This window comes from Bos indicus x Bos taurus, chromosome 14 (assembly GCF_003369695.1).
Source record: "Bos indicus x Bos taurus breed Angus x Brahman F1 hybrid chromosome 14, Bos_hybrid_MaternalHap_v2.0, whole genome shotgun sequence".
Lineage (NCBI taxonomy): Eukaryota > Metazoa > Chordata > Mammalia > Artiodactyla > Bovidae > Bos > Bos indicus x Bos taurus.
In genome coordinates this window covers 25203674-25218733 of record NC_040089.1, presented here as the reverse complement: position 1 = coordinate 25218733, position 15060 = coordinate 25203674, and the positions used below count along the sequence as shown (strand labels likewise).

Below are 15060 nucleotides of genomic sequence, written 5' to 3'. Positions count from 1 at the left end.
AGCAGTAGCAGCAATCTGCGTACAAGTTAAATAAGCAGGGTGACCATTTACAGCCTTGATGTACTCCTTTCCCGATTTGGAACCAGTCAGTTGTTCCATTTCAGTTCTAACTGTTGCTTCCTGACCACATACAGATTTCTCAGGAGGCAGGTCACGTGGTCTGGTATTCCATTCTAAAATGTGAATCCTACTGCCTTGGCCTTACCTAACTGATAAGGTGTGAGGGCTTTCATTGGAGTCCAGAGTCACTTGAGGCAACAGCTTAATTCTGGTCGAGATAAAGCCTGTACAACACTTTCCTTAGAAGACTGTCCTGGGAAGCCAGAAGCCAGTGTGAATCCTGCTCTTGGAAGGGCAAACTTCACTCTGGCAGTGGTTGAAGGTTTTTATAGCTGATCTTTTGCCAGCTTCTCTGTTTGTCTTAATGGGATTAGAGAAAGCAAGGCTCATGTTCACTCATCACTCAACTCACAGCCTTATCATTGGCAATTGTTTTTATATTTATTTGGCTGCATCAAGCCTTATTTGTAGCATGGAGGGTCTGTACTTTGTGGCATATTGGCTTCTCTCTAGTTGTTGTGCACGGGTTCAGTATTTGGGGTGCACAGGCTTAGTTGGCCTGGCAGCACATGGGATCTTAGTTCCCTGACTGGGGATTGAACCCATGTCCCCTGCTTTGAAAGGCAAATTTTTAAGCCCTGCACCACCAAGGAAGTCCCATCAATGGCAGTTTATTCAGCTGTGGAATGGTACCCAGGTCTTGGCCTTAACAGGGAAAATTTTAGGATCTGAAAAAATAGCACTTATTTCACAGTTCAGTTATTTCACCTGATGGATAGAACACAATTTACCAAAAGTTCTAGTACTTTATTATGTGTTTGTGTCTGGGTTTGAAAGGTGTGATACAATCTTGGTCAAAGAAAATCTGCTAGGGGCAGTGGTGGCGGTTTTTCAGAAAGGTTTCTTTACTGATAAAAAGATACATACATAGATGTCTTGCTTTTCTCCTGGTGCCTCATGTGATATGACATTTATTTTGTGATATATTAGAAAGATAACAGACATCAATAGACATGAAAGTTACAACCTTTTGGCAGTGATAATTTGAAGAGACAAGAACTTATGTGAAATAGACATGTCTATTTAACATTCATTATTAATATCTTTGATTAAAACTAGCCTTTATGAGGTTTAAAAATTAACTGGAAAATTTAAATTTACAGAATAATAATGGGTCTGTGTCCTGAAGATTAAGTAAAAGAGCCCCTACACAGGAGACTAAAGGATCCTCCAGCGTTGACATCCTGGTTGATGGTGTGGGAAGGAATAGGTCCAGTATCCCAGCCTCAGGACAGATCTGATTCTGTAGCTCCCCAAGTGGGTAAAAATCACCCACAGTAAAAAAGAGCCCCAGTGTGTGATGAGCAGGCCGAGACCCCAAGCAGCCCCATGGTGAACCCTCCATGACCTCACTTCTCTTAAACAAAGGGTTGAACTTGTTGGTTCAGAAGCCCCTTCAGTTAGAGACCCTTCACTTCGCTGGTGCTGACTGGTGGCCCCCATCCCAGGAAGGGGTCCCCGGCTAAGGCGTTCAGAAACTCAGGGGTATGAGAAGGGACTTCCTAGACCATCTCGTTCTTTTCTTCTCTGCAGGTAAAGATCTAATGGAATGTGCTCCTCCTCACACCCTGCTCACCCCCGACATCTGTCCTCTTTCCAGGCCCTGCTGCTTCTTGGCCAGCTGTATTCTCTCTGCTCAGGACAGAGGCAGCCTGGGTGTCCCTCTGCCCAAGCCCTCCTTGAGGCCACTGACTCTCCCACATGGCAGGTCCTGTTTTCCTACAGAGGTTCATCACCCCAAAGGCCTAAAGGCACCAGACCCTCTCCCCTTTCACTCAGTGACAGTCCTGCTTGAAAAGAAATTACACCCCTTGTGATGATGATTAATGTCATGTGTCAGCCTGGTTAGGCCCTGATACTCAGTTTCGGGTCAGACAGCAGTTTGGATGGTACTGTGAAGGTATTGGTCAGGTGTGATTAGCATTTAAACCAGTAGACACCGAATAAAGCACATCACTCTCCATAAAGTGGGTGGGCCTTGTCTAATCAGTTGAAGGCATTAAGAGTAGAAGACTGTGGTACTCTGGTGGTTCAGATGGTAAAGAATCTGCCTGGAATGCAGGAGACCCAGGTTCAATCCCTGGGTCGGAAAGACCTGGAGAAGGAAATGGCTACCCACTACAGTATTCTTGCCCAGAGAATTCCATGGACAGAGGAGCCTGGAGAGCTACAGTCCATGGGATCACAAAGAGTCGGACATGACTGAGCAGCTAACACACCCCTGGAAATAGGAGTTCTGTCCCCAGATGGCTTTCAGACTTCAGCTGCAACATCAGCATTTCCCTGGGTCTCCAGGGTTCCTGACTCACTGCAGATTTTGGACTTGCCAGCCTCTACAATTGCATGAGCCAATTCCTTCAAGTAAGTTCAGTCTCTCTGTGCATGTGTGTCTGTCTGTCTGTCTGTCTTTACACACACATACACGCACACACACAACACAACACACCCCATTGGTTCGGTTTCTCTGGAGGACTCTGACTGATATACCCTCAAAGCACAAATCTAAGGCCCTCCTAAAACTGAAGGAGAATCAATAGAACAGCCTCTTTTCTGGCTCGTCAGTGCTTCACCTGGCTTTTATGCCCCACCACTTACACAGACCTCTTTATGAACGATCATCCATAGGAATTTTAAGATCTCCCTGGAGGAACCATGTGATTATGAGACTAAAGGAGGAAACTTGCTTTTATGTCTGAATTAAATTTTCAGATACAGTGATTTACTAAAGCAGCTTCCTCTCTCTGGATTGTGTTTTTGGTTGTTTTGTCTAAAATTCGCGTTCTGTTTCTCTGTTCTGTTGTAAGGAACAATTCTTCCCGTCTTTCTGTAGAATCACCCTGGTTGGTCTCAGCGTTTTGCCTAGTGTCTGGCACTCTTTTCCATTTTTAAGTCTGGTATTAACGTCTGGCACACAATAGGATCTCAAACTCTTCTAGCGCACTGACCACACCAGGTTAGGTGTGCCTGGTTAGGTGAGATGGGACAGTCACCTCTGTGCTTGCCCGGCAACCCCTCAGACTGCCCCTCCTCATCTCTTCTCTGTTCTTCTCTGCAGCTGTGGGTGCAGCGCTCAGCTCCTCTAAATCTATCTGCTTGGGAAATACCAACAGGAGAGAAAGGGAGGTGCAGTCAAAAGGAAAGGAAATTCTAAATGTAAATTTTAATTTCTGAGCACTTGAAATTCTCTCTCTTTTCGCCCACTCTTTAACAAATAAGTAGGTGATTTTGTTTAAGACCTGTATCAACCTTAAAGCAGCAAAGAATTGCTGAGGAAAGAGAAGTGTTTACTCTAGATTCCAAAGAAATGGACCAGTGACCTGGGGACACAACCAAAATGAAAAAAGGATTTTTCCCTCAAAAAGTCCAGAGTCCAGAGGAAATAAAAACAGGTACACCTTAAAAAAAAAAAATGGGTTACTTGGGATATATTGACAGGTTAAAAGGATAGATGAAAAATAAATCTTTAGGAAGGTGTAAAGTCTTGATCAAAGTCTCATGTTTCAAAGATGTCTGAAACAGTGATGGTCCCTACTGGGGGAATAATGGTAGATTTAACCAGTCAATATGCATAAAACCCATAAGCATATTTCCTTTATCCAAGCAGCTTTACTTTTAATCACTTGTCTTAAAAAAATAATAAGATAGGGTAGAAACATGTGTATGTAATTCATTTGATTACAGTGTGGCATATAATGCAAAAAGCTGGAAACACATTTGTAAGAGGCTGATTAAATTATGGTGCACATATATCAGGTCTTCCCGGGGGCACTAGTGGTAAAGAACCTGCCTGTCAATGCAGGAGACATGAGATGCAGGTTCGACCCCTGGATCAGGAAGATCCCTTGGAGGAGAGCATGCCAACCTGCTCCAGTATTCTTGCCTGGAGAATCCCATGGACGGAGGAGCCTGGCGGGCTACAATCCATGGGGTGGCACAGAGTCGGATACAACTAAAGTGACTTAGCATGCACGCACACACACACATATAAAGAAAAGCTATGTAATGATTGTAAAAGATAAGGCAAAACCATATGGGTTGAAATGTAAAGGTATTTACTATTTACAGTGAATGATAAAAAGAGATTACTTATATAGAGACTATACTAAATTATATATCGTATTAAATAGAGGGGGTTTGAGGAATTGTCAGTTATTGTATCATCATTATCATTGTTACCATCTTTGTCATTTGGGGTCACATCCTAAGTATCAGATGATTTACAAATGTTACCACATTAAATCCCTGTGACAACTCTCTGTCAGAATTTACATATGAAAAAAATAAAGTATGGAATGCCAACTTGCCCAGGGTCTAACAGTTAGTGAGAGGCACAGCTGGACTCAAACATCTCTGCCTGACTTAAAAGCTCTCACTCTTTCAAGACACCGTAAATACATAAGATATGCTCCCACTTCTAAAAAAATAAGTTTATAATCTAATGGGGCAAGAGGAGAGGAAAAAATATGTGTAACTAAGGACGATGGTGGTGGTAATGATGATGATAATTACTGAAGCTAATTTAGGTCTGTTTGCCAAACTCTATTCTAGGTGTTTTATATTTAATCACATGTGTGAGCTTCATGGTTACTATGGTAACTATGTGACAGGTATGACTATTATCATACTTTACAGAAAAGAAAACTGAGGCCCTAGGTCATACAGTTGTAGGACCTGGCCGTTTAGTTACTCCATTTACACCACCACCAAAGGTAGCACAAGGAAAGAACAAGTGAATTTTCACGAGACATCTAAGGACAGTATTACTTCCAAATAAGGATTTATAAACTCGTAGGCTGGGAACCTCATCTGCCTGTGTTTTCAGGACCTAAAACAGAGCCTGACAAAGAAGACTGCCGTAAACGTCCACTGGCTGGACTAAGCATTCTAGCCCAGGCATGCTTAGTCCAACCAGAGGAAGCTTTTTATCAGGACCTTTCAGAACTGTGAGATTTGGGTGGGAGGGTAGGGACCGAGGAGTGGGAAGGCCCATGAAGACACAAAATAAACCCTGTGAGTTCATACTCAGTCTGTGAAGCGCAGGTCCCGGAGAGAGAAAACGGAAAAGAGACGTCTGGTGAAAGTTCAAACCCATGAAAGGGCCTGCGGAAGATAAGTTTGGAAGTTAGATGAGCACTAGGTGACAAAGGGCCTTGACTGGCAGGCAAAGGAGTTTGAATTTTAGTTAGTAAATAAACCCAGATTTATTAAGAAAAAAATATATATATTTTTTTTTAGCAAAAGCTTGACAGACACGGGATGGCACATCAGTTAACATCCAGTAAGATCAAATGAAAGGGAGAGAAACTAGGAACAAGAGACCAGCTAAGGGCATCATCCAATAGTACAGATAAGAGACTGAGAATCTGAGCTAATGAAGTCATAGTGAAGATGGAGAAGAGGAAAGGATGCGAGAAAGGTATTCAGAACGGAGATGATAAGTCCTTGGATCCTGTCTGTAAGCATGCATTGTGCTTTTAAAAAAATGACTGTAATTCTGTGACACTCCTCCTACTGGAGCTGGGGTTTATGCCTGCCCTACTTGAACATGAGCCGAGTGAGTCAAAAGAGACACCATGTGACTCCCAGGGCCAGGTCGTAAAGGCCCACGTGGCTTCCAACTGGCCATGCACCACGTTAGAGGTCTTACCACCCTGAGACACCCTCCAGAGGGGCCACGAGGGCACCAGGCAGTTATCCCACTGACTCCTCTCTCAGCCTCTCTGCTGGAGTCTGGGAGGAGAGTCTTCTTGAGCCCTCCTGCCAGTCAACACCACCAACAGCTGCCCTCAAGACAAACAGATGTACAAGAATCGACCGTCTGAGCCTGCATGAGTGCCTGACCTATGGTATCAGGAAGTGTATTAAAACTGTGTGTGTGCTTAGTCGTGCAATCATGTCCGAGTCTTTGCAACCCGTGGACTGTAGCCCACCAGGCTCCTCTGTCCATGGGATTTTCCTGGCAAGGATACTGGAGTGGGTTGCCATTTCCTCCTCCAGGGGATCTTCCTGACTCAGGGATCGAACCTGTGTCTCCTGAGTCTCCTGCATTGGTGGGCGGATTCTTTACCTCCAGTGCCACGTGGGAAATTATTGTTTTTTTAAGCCGCTAAGTTTGGGGATGGATTTGTTACATAGTGATCACTAACTGGTGATAGGGGAGTGCAAGTAGGTGTTAGTAATTATGGCAAAAGAAGGGCTCACATGGGATATGGTTATCCTATCTGTAACTTCAGTATTAGATCAGCTGCACCTAGCATTGTGCATAAGCACACCTTTATTGACTAAATAAATCAGTTTCTTCTTTCGTGCTAACATGTAACCTCAATAAAGTTTACAAATCTCAAGTGTACCGTTCAGGGAGATTTTAAATATACATAGGTCCACGTGACCACTACCCAAATCAAGATTAGACTATTTCCATCTGTTTGGAGGTCTCTCTTATGTCCCCTCCTAGCCTATATTCCACCCAAAGGTTCTATTGTTCTTTTTTATTTGAGGACAATTGCTTGACAATGTTGTGTTGATTTCTGCCAAACAATATCGTGAATCAGCCGTAAGTATAAATATGTCCCTTCCCTCTTGAACTTTCCTGCTACCCCACTACCCTATCCTACCCTGCTACCCTATTCCACCCCTCTAGGTTGTCACAGAGCACTAGGTTGAGCTCCCTGTGTTTACAGCAACATTTGTTGTTGTTGTTGTTCGGTCACCCAGTCGTATCCAACTCTTTGCAACCCCATGAACCACAGTTCGCCAGGCCTCCCTGTCCCTCACCATCTCCCAGAGTTTGCACAAGTTCATGTTCATTGCATCCATTGGAGGAGGGAATGGCAAACCACCCCAGTGTACTTGCTATGAGAACCTCATGAACTGTATAAAAGGCCAGACTTCCCATTAGCTGTCTATTTTAAGATAGCATTATTTTAGTCTCTAATGCCATAAATCAGTTTTATCTGTTGATAAACTTCATCAAGGTGGAATCCTCTCATATGTACCCTCTGCAGTTGTGAAAGTCCTTGTGCGGTCAGACCTCTGCAGATGACCATCCTCTCATTCTCTCTAGAGTCTCAGCTTCACCCACATGACTATCCAAATCCTCTTAATTATAGGGCTTAATTAGTCCCTGGGAACTGAGTCTTTCTGACCTCAGTTCTGCCTGTAAATGGTAGCCTCCTTCTCCCCAAGTAGAGAAGACTGCTCCACGTCCAATCTGCTAGCTACCTGCTGTAAACGGGAGGGTGTCACTGGGAGATCTGGGTAAGATGTCCTGTTCAACAAGCCATTCCTGTCTGTGTTGTTTTCTCCAGGCTCTTTCTTCGGTCTTGAAACTGAGCAACCACAAAGCTTGCCAGTCTGCAGTTGCAGCCCAGTGGGCGTGTGTGTTTTTTGTAGTGATAGCTTGCTTTTCTTCACTGCTACGTAGCATTTGCCTGTACCACTGCCACAATTTATCCTACTGTTGGTGGAGCTTTGGGTTAGTAACTCTGGGTTATTATGAATAATGCTGCTATAAACGTGTTTGCAAATCTCTTTTGATCTATCCACTGACAACCCAACTACATCCTCCTTTTTTTCTAACAAGATTTTGGAAACCACTAACTCGCTCATTATATTTGTTTGCTTGATCAATATCTGGGAAGAATATCTTAAATTTTTTTACTGATATACAATAAGTGATTATTAATTTACCTGCTACACTTTCACTAAGAGGCACATTTTAGCCAAGTATTCTCAGAAGGGGGGAAGGGAATTATAATAGCATTATCTTTAAAACATCTTTGTCAGTGTTAGTTATCCCAAGTTAATGATGTGTAGAGCCTATGTTTCTTGCTCAGGAATGCCCCTGAGGTTTGGATGGTAGGTTTTATGGTCACCTGAGCTTCTCCCACTCCAGGTAGGATTCACACTGTGTGGGAAACATGCCCCTTTTTACAATAAAAGTGGAAGAAACATGATCACAACTGTGGAAGTGATTTATATGTGTGTTCTCATGAAAACTAATTTTAAGAAAAAGAGCATATGTAGAAGTCAAAGATCTGCATGTTGATTCCTTTAAAGTGATTTTTGTCTGTGGACCACCTGGAAAATCTTTTCCATCCTCAGAAAATACTTGGATCCCAATTTCAAGACAGTTGGCTCAGTTCATCCCAAGTGGAACTCACCTGGAGATCAGACAATTGAATTTACTAACTAAAAAAATTAAATTAAATTAGCTGTTCAAGAAAAACTCATTAAGCATGGAAAAAGAAGTCCTGGTACAAGATCCTTTGTTCAGTAGTTATACTTCTCAAAGTCACTCATTCATTTATCCAGCAAACATTTCATGAGCACCAGGTGTGGATCAGGCATAGAACTAGGCTCTGAAAAGACAGCAGTGAACAGGACCCAGTATATCCCCACATGCAGAAGTCTACAGTCAATAGAAAATGTTGCAAATAAAGGGAATTGATGAAGAGTCCTACAGAAGGAGTTCTGAGAACAGACCGTGAAGTTGATCTCAAAGGACATTTTCATTGCTTTGGTTTACAACTTAAAAGATGTGTCATATGCACGTGTATATAAATGTGTGTTTAAATGTAACTTACTAATGAAAGCCATCAATCCTATAACCCCATGTGACTCAGACAGTAAAGAATCTGCCGGCAATGCAGGAAACCAGGTTCAATCCCTGGGTCAGGAGGATCACCAGAAAAGGGAATGGCAACCCCCTCCAGTACTTGCCTGGGAAATCCCAAGGACAGAGATATAGTCCATGGGGTCACAAAAAGTCGGACATGACTGAGCAACTAACACTTTCACTTCTTTCAACCCTATAGCAGATAGAACAGAACTAACCCACGTGGACCTCAGAGCCTGCAATGTCATTGTTTGGAACCCTGTTTGCATTTCTATTGGTGTCTCTCATTGGGTATTGCCACCTGTCAGTAAACTTGATAGACACATTCAAATTTCGTACATTTTACTTTCAAACTTAGGAAGAGACTAATAGTTTACATATTAACACTTAAAATCAAAGCCATGGTGGTTTATTTAAATTTACACATTATGATCCTTCACAGAGCTATGAACAGAACTCTGGTTCATTAAATTGGTAATGACTGCTCCCTGCAGAGAACATTCATTTCTATTTAGTCCTGAGCCACAGCCCATGCCTACCCACAAGCTCAGGGACCTCGGGTAAGCTGTTATCTGAGGTTTGCCAAAAAGTTTGTTTCAAAATAACTGTCCCTGTTAGGCTGCAGAGTTCCACAAAGGAACCAAAACTGCTATTGTGTTTCCAAGAGCCAGCGATTCTGAAATCACCTAACATAAACGTTTATGAAATCTGAATAGCAGATAAAAGATTCCTTTAAAGTTGCAAATGTATTAGTCAGAAGATCAATACATTAAGCTCTTATCAGTCTAAGTGAGATTGTGTTAATATTATTTAACTGTCCAGTTGCCTAATAAGGAATCAAGGAAGTGGAAAGAGTAGCTTTTGCCCTAAAACCTCTCTGCCTTAAATGCCACAACCCTGATTAGAAAATTTAAGAGGAAGCTGAGACAGTTCAAGGTATTTGAAAAAAAAAAAAAAAATCACTCATTTTAAATGCCCCATAGACCAGAGCTGCACCTTGAATTCCCCTTTTCCAGTCCCCCAAAGTGCTAGAGGACCAAAAACAGTGTTGTTCTCACCAAAAGTCTTTCCAGTCATTTGGTTCCTCTGGACTCAGCCGAAACAGATTCCTGACCACCTCTGGGCTCCGTCAGTGCTGTGGTCTATTAGTACTGTCTGCCATGGGTGTGGCAGGGAGGACAGGCAGGACAGATGGCATGTATCTGCCATTTCTGAGCCCTGCAAAGAGGTTTCTGGCAATGAGCTGGATAAACTTCAAAGTTCAGGAAATGAAAACCATCATCTCCCTGGTTAAATGAGATTAGATGATTAGATGGATCATTTAATGCCTCACCCTCTCCTTTAGGTGAGTCATCCAAAGAACAATTTATTCACTGTAACTGCTTTGGGCATTTTCTTCCTTAAATAAGCCTGCAACATTTTTAATGGAAAAAAAAACTTAAAATTTAAGTGTCTTGTAGTTTTTTTAACTAAAGTCTATCAATCCAAAGTAATACAATTCCACAATTCAGAACATTTACTTAAAATACCAATTCATACAATGTAAACCATAAATTAAACAGCAAATTGATGAACTGGCTGGTTACATTCACATGTATATTCCAGCCAGCCACTTAGTTTCCTTCCTGTTTCTTTCAGTTCCATCCCCTATAACTTTAGGCAAGTTGTTTAAATCCTCTAAGCTGTGTATTTCCTTATTGTAAAATGAGTTTATAATAATTCCTTCTTTGCAGGTTGTTTTGAAGAAATACTGAGATAATCCTAATAAAGTACATATGACACATTGCATGAGTAAATATCAGCTCTCATTATCACGGTTTAGAAAAACCTGGAAGAAGGCTGAGTTTTTAGCTCATTCAATAGCTAAATGGAAGTAAAATTAATTCATTTGTTACATCTCTTCTTCCTTCCATGATCACAAACCACTGACTTCTGATTTTGAAGGTTTTATATATGTTTATGTTTAAGAATGTTCTACATGTGGAAGGTCCTATAAGATCCACATAAATAAAGTCAAAGGGAAGTAGAAATTAAATTATATTTGAGCACAAAACACATCTGCAGAGACTGTAATGTTTGGAAAAACTTCTCAGATGTGTGGGATTTCTCAGAGAAATTCTGTAATTCCACAAGCTATCATAGAGGCACAAAGAAGAATCAGAAATACGGCTCTAGTTACTCTAAAGGGAATAACTATATTAAAGGTAACTACTCAGTTGCCTGGTAGCTCCCACCTTGGCCTTTCCCACACATTTTATCTTCCTCTCCTTGTAACTATGAACTGGCCTGATGGTGGATTAAGCTGTTTATCGTCTTAGGATTGTTGTTTAGTCACTAAGTTGTGTATGACTCTGTGACCCCGTGGGCTGTAGCCCACCAGGCTCCTCTGTCCATGGGATTTCCCAGGCAAGAATACCGGAAAGAGTTGCCATTTCCTTCTCCAATCATCTTAGGATATGTATGGGTAGCTCTTCTTTCAAACCCATTGATCATGTCTACATTTACAATGTGGGAGTAACATACAAATATTAACGTCTGATCATACTTGCTTTGTATAAAAATGTTTACCTGAAGTACAAACACTGCAGCTTTCATAGAGCAAAGGTTCCTATTCATTTTGTGATATTATTTTTAATGTTTGGTTCTTTTGTGTGTGTATGGGTTGTGTATGTGTGTGTTTCTTAATCATAAAAGACCTTAATTTTCCTGTTTAGAACTCCCACTTGTTTTATTCTTCAAATATAATGGCCTTCATCATTTCACTAAGTAACTTAAATACTTGTTCACTCATGTTTAGAAATTAAAGAATCAGTTTACATTAACCTTAATAGTATCTTTTTAATTTTGTGAATCAATTTAATTGTGAATCAATTATACTTAAATTTTTTTTAATTTTAGCATAATTGATTCACAATGTTAATCAAATGTATTAAACATAATAAAAAAAGTATTAATTTTGCTATAGAGCAAAGTGATTCCATTATATATATATATATTCTTTTTATATTCTTTTCCATTATGGCCTATCACAGGTATTGAATTTAATTCCCTGTGCTATGCAGTAGGCCCTTGTTGTTTATCCATCCTAAATATACATAATAACTTGCATCTGCTGACCCCAAACGCCCACTCCATCCCTCCTCCACCCCCATTCTTAATAGTATGTTGATATATGTTGCAAGTTCTATTCTCTGAAATCAGATGCTGAGATGGAATTTGGGTGTAAATTTTTTTATTAGGAATCCATACCCATGAAAGGAAGGAAGTGAAAGTAGACTCAGGCAGAGAAAGAAGCAGAACCGCAGTGCAGGCCAGACAAAACCTCAGCCGCAGGGCAAGAAAGTCTGGAATGAGGGCGCAGACCACCTGTGCCCCACAGCCAGCTAAAAGGGCCACACTTTCCCCACCCATCACACTCAGTCACCAACACCCAAGGAAGGCCATGACCCCGGTGAGGTGGCTGTTCACAGCAGGCAGGTCCCAGGGTGGCTGGCAGCAGGCTGTCCAGTGAGCACACTGCCGCAGTGACACGTGCCCTTCCTTACAGGGAGCTGGGGGTGTGGCTCTGTGTGCATCACGGTCAGCCAACGGACATACTGTAAAACTGGTGGCCTCCAGACTGAGGTAGTAAAACTGATCCATGGAGACAGGAAAAAAAATTAAGAACTTGAATGTATCTTCTACTTTATCTTCTGTTATTATGATTTGTTGTTGTTGTTGTTCAGTCATTAAGTCATGTCTGATTCTTTGCGACCCCATGGACTGCAGCAAGCCAGGCTTCCTGTCCTTCACTTTCTCTCAGAGTTTGCTCAAACTCGTGTCCATTGAATCAGTGATGTCATTCAACCATCTCATCCTCTGTCGCCCCCTTCTCCTCCTGCTCTCGATCTTTCCCAGCAAGTTCTTTCACACTTCATGATATCCATTCTTTATTAGTCATAAAATTGTTAGGTCATAATGGAAAAATAAGATAACCTTGTAAGGCTTTTTTCAATGTGAATATGCATTATTTATTTAAATATTATGCTAGAATGGACATAGCATAAAACTTAACCATTTAAACCATCTTTAAGTGTACAGTTCAGTAGTGCTGTGGATATTTACATTGCTGTGCAACATATCTCCAGAAAGTTTTTCATCTTCGAAAACTGAAACTTTATTAAAACTCACCATTCTCCCCTCCCCCCAACTCCTAGCAACCAACCTTTCCCCATTTCTATAAACTTGATGTTCTAGGCAACTCATGTAAGTGGAATCATAATGGCATTTGACTTTTTGTGACTGGCTTATTCACTTCACATATTGTCCTCCAGGTTCATCCATGTAGTAGCATGTGGCAGATTTGCCTTCCTTTTATAGGCTGAATAATATTCCCTTGGATGGATTGACCACATTTTGTTTATCCATTCATCCACTGGTGGACACTTGGGTTGCTTTCACCTCCTGCCTAGTACGAATGATGCTGTTCTGAATATGGGTATACAGATGTCTGAGTCTCTGCTTTCTGTTCTTCTGCACATGCATCCAGAATGGATGCTGGATCATGTGGTAATGCTACTTTTAATTTTTGGAGGAACCTCCACACTGGTTTCCATGTCAGCTGTACCATGTGCATTCCCACAAGCGGGACACAAAGCTTCCAACTTCTCCATCTCTTCGCCAACACTCTCTGATTTTCTGCTCTTTTGATAATAGCCATTCTAATGGCTATGTGTTGATATCTCACTGTGGTTACTTCGTCTTTTTAGCTTTTGTCTGAGATTGTAATACAAATGCTCTATTTCTACAGTGGCAGATGCATGAGTTCACTCACTCAACCAGGAGTTCTGAGCAGAAGTAAGGGCCAGAGAATGTACAGCCTTGCAAGTCCTGGGAAGGGAGTTTCAGCATCTGCACGCCAACCTGGAAACTGTTGAACGATCAGATCAGATCAGTCGCTCAGTCGTGTCCGACTCTTTGCGACCCCATGAATCACAGCACGCCAGGCCTCCCTGTCCATCACCAACTCCCGGAGTTCACCTAGACTCACGTCCATCGAGTCAGTGATGCCATCCAGCCATCTCATCCTCTGTCATCCCCTTCTCCTCCTGCCCCCAATCCCTCCCAGCATCAGAGTCTTTTCCAGTGAGTCAACTCTTCGCATGAGGTGGCCAAAGTACTGGAGTTTCAGCCTTAGCATCATTCCTTCCAAAGAAATCCCAGGGCTGATCTCCTTCAGAATGGACTGGTTGGATCTCCTAGCAGTCCAAGGGACTCTCAAGAGTCTTCTCCAACACCACAGTTCAAAAGCATCAATTCTGCGGCGCTCAGCCTTCTTCACAGTCCAACTCTCACATCCTGTTGAATGATAAGTATATAAAAATATATTGGGATGGTGATGAAATATCTTATCAATAACATTAGAAGATCAAAAGCTTCTAGGCAATTGTTTTAAGGGAAGTTCTTTGGAGCTCCAAAAAACAATCTAGGCTCCTGAGACAAATGCTTGCTTCCTGGTTTTCAGCCAAAAACACACATAAAATTATTATTTGGCTTGTACAACACATATACACATTAAGACCTAAATTAAAATGTGCAAAATTCATACTTTTGGCAGAGTAGTAAAAGTTGCATGCATAGCAATAAAACGAAATAAAACCGAAATACATTTAAATTAATGTTAAAGAATAAAACCAAATAAAACTCAAAGACATTTAAATTACTGATTGGAAGAGAAGCATGTCTCCTTAGCTTTCTAGTTGTTCTCAAAAGCAAAAACCCAAGTTGGCACATAGAAAATGTCATTGTTTAGGTGTTTGAGGCAAATTTGAAATTATCTGCACAGGATTACCCAGTTTTTTGGAGACTGGAAACTCAAATGACTGCATACCAAAAACAGCCCTGCAAGATGATAACAAAAAATAAATAGAATCAGACAGTCCCATTAGACACAGCTCTCTTCCACATGAGTTTACCTACTGAGTGAGTATCAGAAGACACCAGTGTGCAAAAGAATGTTCCAAAGGTTCTCTGGTGGCTTTTGTACTAAAAGCCAAGTCATCTTTTCCTATCCAATTCCTTTCAAACATTAGAAAAGCCTGAGCAAGATTGAAAGCAGATAGATTTCAAAGAGATACTTGGAGAGCATGAATGTTAGATATAATTATGAGCTCCTTAGGGCTTCCCTAGTGGCTCAGATGGTACGGAGTCTGCCTGCAATGCAGAAGACCCAGGTTCAGTCCCTGGGTTGGGAAGATCCTCTGTAGAAGGGAATGGCAGCCCACTACAGTATTGTTGCCTGGAGAACCCCATAGACAGAAGAGCCTGGCAGTCTACAATCCATT

General features: G+C 41.6%; 1 long non-coding RNA gene across 1 annotated transcript in view; it reads right to left on the bottom strand.

The window, feature by feature from the left end:
* Positions 1 to 10060, bottom strand: part of LOC113903947 — a 28871-nt gene extending 18811 nt beyond the window's left edge. Inside the window, exon 1 of the long non-coding RNA XR_003514356.1 lies at positions 9796 to 10060. This is a non-coding gene — a long non-coding RNA (uncharacterized LOC113903947). The remainder of the gene's footprint in view (positions 1 to 9795) is intronic.
* Between the last annotated feature and the right edge of the window lie 5000 nt (positions 10061 to 15060).